Consider the following 6,607-nt stretch of genomic DNA (forward strand, 5'->3'; position numbering starts at 1 on the left):
CTATGACCTTTTCTCATTGATTTATTTTATTAGATTTATATTCTCACTGATGTTTATCAGGTGCTCAAGGAAATATATGCAGTTAGCACATCCTTTTCCAAATTTTTTCCCACCCCACAATCCAATCACCTTCCATGATTGAGGGAGGTCTTAAATTGGGATCTTCCTGTTCCTAGCCCAACACCTTTACCATTACACAGCATTGTTTTTAAAACTCATGTTACTGTCTATAAAACATCTAGTTATTTGTAAAAGAAATCACTTATCAACACAAGTAAAAATGCACAAGTCTTTCACCATCTCTGAAATCCAACAGAAACATTAATTGTCCAGAGAATTAATACCTGTGTATGTCTATGGAGATTCTCAGTCATTTAGGTCATGGTTCTCGCAAAGATGCTTTTTCAAGAAGCAACTGGACTTTCTGGTTTTTCTTTGAAGACATTTCGCTTCTCATCCAAGAGAAGAACTGAAGAAGTTTCTTGGATGAGAAGCATAATGTCTTCAAAGAAAAATCAGAAAGTCCAGTTGCCTCTTGAAAAAGCTCCTTTGGGAATACTTGTGTAATTTCTCCAAAATTCCCCATCACATTAACTGAATATAAGAATTTAAGATGTATTCCTTGCTCAGGACACATATGATCTGAAATTGTACAATATAAAATAAGAGGAAGAAGACAAGAAATGGAATTTGAATTTATTTATAAGTTGAATTACAATATATTAAAATTAAAATAACCACCACCATCTCACCCAAATTAGCACACTCCAGTTCTGCAGATTTTATCATAATTACAGCCAACTCACACAGCATACTTATCAAGTGAAATAGATATATGTACTTCAACCGAATATGAAAGGCTCTGATAGGGCATATGAACAACATAACAAGGGACAAAAGCCTCATGCCTGCAACATTATTCAGTGGTTTTGCTGTGCTGATATTTCACTAATAGGAAACTGCACCAATATGTGTCTTGATTAAACACAGTAGCTTTTATATCTATCTGATCCTTTTTGATCAGGTGTTTGATTCAGTTTTTCCTCTAGTATGCTAGCAATTTATGTATCTTAGTTTATCTTAATGGTAACTTTAAAGTAACATTATTGATTTGAACTATATTTCTGCTATATCTGAGAAACAGTTTCACCAACCAGCATAACACCTTTCCCTTCAAAGACACAGAAACAGAATTGCAAATGTCTTTTCCCAAAACTCACAACCTCTTGAGAAAGTTTGCTATTCAATAGCAGAGCCCTCCGCACGAACAGACTTTCTTTCGGGGAGGATATCATTAGATAGGTGGTATGCTTTGCCCATTCCTATACTTTATATCCTGTAAATAAATAATCTGTCTGCTAGAAAACATGCATTGTTCCAGCCAAATTCCCACTTTCATGCAGAATGATTCAGCCTCCGATATCCCCTTTTTGCTTTAGTTTATACTTAATTGATTAATCACTGAAAGCAAGATGGAACTGTAAATGACAAAGATATTTTTTAACATTTTGATTCCTTTTCAAAGAGAGAAACTATGTTTTCCATCTGAAATGAGTCTTGGTTTATTAAACAATTATCTATATTACTTTGTACGATGGCTGACATTCACAACAACTGTGTACTTATAAACTGTCCAGATTTGTACTGTATTTCAATTCAGTTAACAAATCAATTATCAGGGAGTGAAATCCCAGTATGGACATAAGGGCAACCTAATAATGCTGAAGAAGGAAGTAGTGATACTGCTGCTATGCTGTAATCTTAACAATCATAGCTACCAGGAAAAGCACATATCCAGAAAAAGGTACAAAAATGATAGGATGCTTTCCTCCCATGATACTCATAGGACCTTGCCACCAGCAAATAAATCAGCACCCCTGAAAAGTATCAGCTGTTGATAGAATCTTATTTCTTATTTAAGAAACACTTATTTAAGAGAGGGAGCCTCCACCTTGGTACAGACAAAGTGTGGAAGAAGGAAGGTCCATCAGAAGAGCAGCTAGCCGTGAATAAAGGAAGATTCAGATAGAATATAAACTTGGCAGTTGGTATATTGTAGACACTGAATCTGGATGCCTAGTAGGTGTTAGGAAGTGAAAAGGAGAGAGAGAGAGTTTAGGCAACACAAGTGTTCACAAATAGCAAAGGAGTGGGAGGGAGACAGCTACCACTGCTACATTCAGCAAGAACTGTGCTCTCTTATCTGTTATTTTAGCTTGGGGAGGGGGAGGTTTGCTCAATCTACATCTCAAATTCTGGGGCTAACACAGTACCCGAAAGAAAGATGACCCTGAATTTACAACTATCTCGCCATTCACTGTATGAAAAAAAAATTCTGCATAGTATCCATCTCTACAATCAAGCAATGGTAACCACCTGCACCAGGGAATATACTAGGGCACTTAGGTCAGCAAAAAGATCACACATAGCCACCCTGGTTGCATCCGCTGAGTCCCGCCCAGCCGCCCTGTTCAGGATAACCCGCTCCCTATTGAACAAAAGGGAGACGGGGGAACCCCTGCAGGGCAGAGCTGAAGAATATGCCCAATTCTTAGCGGACAAAATTGCTCGGTTTCGGTCGGACTTGGACTCCACACCTGCAGTTCCAGCCGAGGCACAGGGGGATCAAGTAGAACAGCTCTGGGTTGAGTTTCAGGACGTTACCCCCGGGGATGTGGACAAGGCCATGAGAGCTGTAAGTTCCTCCACCTGTGTTCTGGATCCGTGTCCCTCATGGCTGGTTGTTAACTGCAGTGAGGTGACACGAGGCTGGATCCAGGCGGTTGTAACCGCCTCCCTTCGGGAGGGGAACTTCCCCGCCGCACTGAAAGCGGCGGTGGTGAGACCCCTCCTGAAGAAACCATCCTTGGATCCAGCTGTCCTCAATAGTTATCGCCCGGTCTCCAACCTTCCCTTCTTGGGGAAGGTTGTTGAGAAGGTGGTGGCCTTCCAGCTCCAACGGTCCTTGGAGGAAGCAAACTATCTAGACCCCTTCCAGTCAGGCTTCAGACCCGGTTACAGCACAGAAACCGCGTTGGTCGCATTGATGGATGATCTTTGGAGAGCCAGAGATGAAGGACATCCCTCCATCCTGGTCCTCCTTGACCTCTCAGCGGCTTTCGATACCATCGACCATGGTATCCTTCTGCGACGACTGCGGGAGGTGGGAGTGGGAGGCACCGTGCTACGGTGGTTCTCCTCCTACCTCTCGGACAGGTCGCAGTCGGTGTTAGTGGGAGGGGAGAGATCGTCCCCAAGGCCCCTAAATTATGGGGTGCCGCAGGGTTCGGTCTTATCCCCCCTACTATTCAACATCTACATGAAACCGCTGGGAGAGATCATCCGCAGGCACGGGATTAGATACCATCAATATGCGGACGATACTCAACTGTATCTGTCCGCCCCGTGCCAAATCAATGAAGCGGTTGACGTGATGGGCCGGGGTCTTGAGGCCGTTATGGACTGGATGAGGGTTAACAAGCTTGTGCTCAACCCAGAAAAGACCGAGTGGCTGTTGTGTTTCCCTCCCAAAGATTTGGCAAACATTCCAACACTCAGGCTGGGGGGTCAAATTCTACACCCCTCAGAGAGGGTTCGCAACTTGGGAGTCCTCCTGGATCCACAGCTGTCATTCGACCACCATTTAACGGCTGTGACCAGGGGGGCATTCGCCCAGGTACGCCTGGTGCGCCAGTTGCGACCCTACCTGGACCGGGAGGCCCTCACAACAGTCACTCGGGCCCTTGTGATCTCTAGGCTGGAATACTGCAATGTGCTCTACATGGGGCTGCCCTTGAGGAGCATCCGGCGACTTCAGCTAGTGCAGAACGCAGCCGCGCGAGTGATTGCGGGTGCACCCCGATTCACCCGCATAACACCTATCCTCCGCGAGCTGCGCTGGCTACCTGTCGATCTCCGGATGCGCTTCAAGGTGCTATTAATCACCCATAAAGCCCTACATGGCAGTGGATCTGGATACTTGAGAGACCGCCTTCTGCCAATTACCTCCCTACGACCTATAAGATCCCATAGATTAGGCCTCCTCCGCATTCCATCGGCCAGCCAGTGTCGGCTGGCAACTACAAGGAGGAGGGCCTTCTCAGCAGTAGCCCCGACCCTTTGGAACGAGCTCCCCGTGGAGATTCGTACCCTCTCCACCGTCCAGGCCTTCCGCATAGCCTTGAAGAACTGGCTCGCCCGTCAGGCCTGGGGATAAGAATTGCTACCCCGCCCGAATGATGAATGAATGTTGCTTACTATTTTTATTATATGTTGTTGTCTTAATGTTGTATTCCCCTCTCCCTGGTTTTCTGTGAGCCGCCCTGAGTCCCCTCAGGGAAAAGGGCGGCCTACAAATGCTAATAAACCACTAAACCACTAAACCACTACAATCTAGGTTGCTAATTCCAACTGAAATAAATCACTGAGATTTTATTCATCCAGTAAATGTGTTGACACTTAACACATATATCATATTTATGTTTGTTTTACATATCTGCAAAAATTATATTCTAGAAAGGGACAGGGACAAACCGGTGTGTGTGTGTATGTGTGTGTGCGTGTGTGTGTGTGTGTTTGTGTGTGTGAATAATTGATTATAATATAGTGCCTGAAGTTAAAAAGCACCTTTTATAAAATTAATTGATCTTCCATCTGCCAACCATTCCCTCCCCCCCTCTCTCTCGTGCACAAATTCCCTTTATTTTTCTAGCAGAAAGAAAATGAGGGGGTGGGGGAGAAGGAAAACAAACAGAACTGAGATGGTCTAAGATAAAGGATCAATTGCACTTGAAAGGGAAAAGGAGGATCCAGCTGGAGAAAATTATTTTACAAGACGTGTTAAAATTCTCTAGACAAAATGCCCTTTTCCACAAAACCTAATCTTCAGAGTAAGTTTCAAAGCATCCATTCTTTTCAACAGATTATAGAAAGTAGTCTATAATTATTTGCCCTAACATTTCTCTGTCTATTTTCCCAATGATGTAAATGTGCTTGTTTGCCTGACTGCTAGATATAGGCTTAGCCACATGTTATACATCTCCACAAGACTGAGACTTGTCTTTGTCTCATGGTCACATGCAAATTGGGTTACCTCTCTAGGGATTAGAGTTTTAAAACAAACTGAGGACCAGCTGAATTGAGGCTGAAAACAGGGCATGGTTTGCCCTTGCAATCTCCTTGGAACTTGGATCCAAGTGGAAGGACATTTTATTCAGAAGACTTTTATTCTGTAGAAAGAGATAAAATGTCTAGGTTGGAATTTTCAGGGTTTGGATTTTATTTTCTGACTGATGCCAAATCTCATCTTGTAGTTATAGTTCTCTACAATTTATGAAACCAGGTGTTTGATACAGGCCTTCTGATATATATAGTGCCTCAATACGCCTAATGATTGATGTGCTGTGGTTGCATCCATATTGAACTGTATAGATAGTACTGAACATATTGAACTACTACAGATAATCCTCAAATTATTACCACAATTGAGCCCAAAATTCTTGTTGCCAAATGAAACATTTACATGAGTTTTGTCCCATTTTATGATCTTTCTTGCTGCACTTGTTAAGTGAGTCACTGCAATTGTTAAGTTGGTAACACAGTTGTTAAGTGAATCTGGCTTCCCCATTGACTTTGATCACATGACCATGGGAATGCTGCAATGGTCATAAGGGTAAAAACAGTACTTTTTTCAATACCACTGAAATTTTGAACAGTCGCTAAACATAAGTTGAGGATTACCTGTATTCTTTTTTATAAATACAATTTAGTCATTGTGGGTATTGAAACACTATATATCAATATTTCCCCAAAACATTTCAAGCAACCAATATCATCATCATTGATGCCAACATAGTATATCATGTGTTTATTTGCCCATATCTACTTTGCCTTTGCATTTGCAAGTCAGAGACATAGCCGTGGCACATACAGTTCCTAAATATACCAAAAAGTTCATGGGTGACCTAGAACAACACTTTCTTAACTCTTGCCCCTGAAGCCCCTCTTTAACTTGAGATTCTGAGATTCATCTTTACTTGAGATGACATTTTAAGCAACTGGACCCTATAAATAAATGTCTTATTAAATGACCTCAATAACTCCTACCATTTTCTTCCATTGTGATAGGCATTCTTATGTGCCAGCAATGCTCCTCTGGATTCTATTTAAGATAAATGAAACAAACATCTATACTCAAGTCCAAAGTTTGACATCTATGTTCAAAACAAGGACAAATAATAGTAGGACATTTCAGCCTCCCAGGAAGTTCTATAGCAGATCTCAAAGAGATTGTTTTGGAAAGGTGGAATCTAAACAATACCTTCAAGGGATAAATGGTTACTTTCTTATACATCAAAACCTTTTAGATTATCTTAGATGCAATATCCCAAAGGTGCTTTTTTTCAAAAGGCCACTGGATTTTTCCTTGAAAATGTTTAGCTTCTCATCCAAGAAACCTTTTCGGTTCTGACTCAGTTCAGTGGGACTGAGATATGGAAAACCAAAGGGTTTCTGGAGGTAGTCTTCCAACCTACAGGCTTAGCTGTGTATATCTAATTGTGTGCCATCAAGTTACTGATGCTATTTTGTGACCACATAGAGATATTTT

This window comes from Thamnophis elegans, chromosome Z (genome assembly GCF_009769535.1).
Source record: "Thamnophis elegans isolate rThaEle1 chromosome Z, rThaEle1.pri, whole genome shotgun sequence".
Taxonomy (NCBI): Eukaryota; Metazoa; Chordata; class Lepidosauria; order Squamata; family Colubridae; genus Thamnophis; species Thamnophis elegans.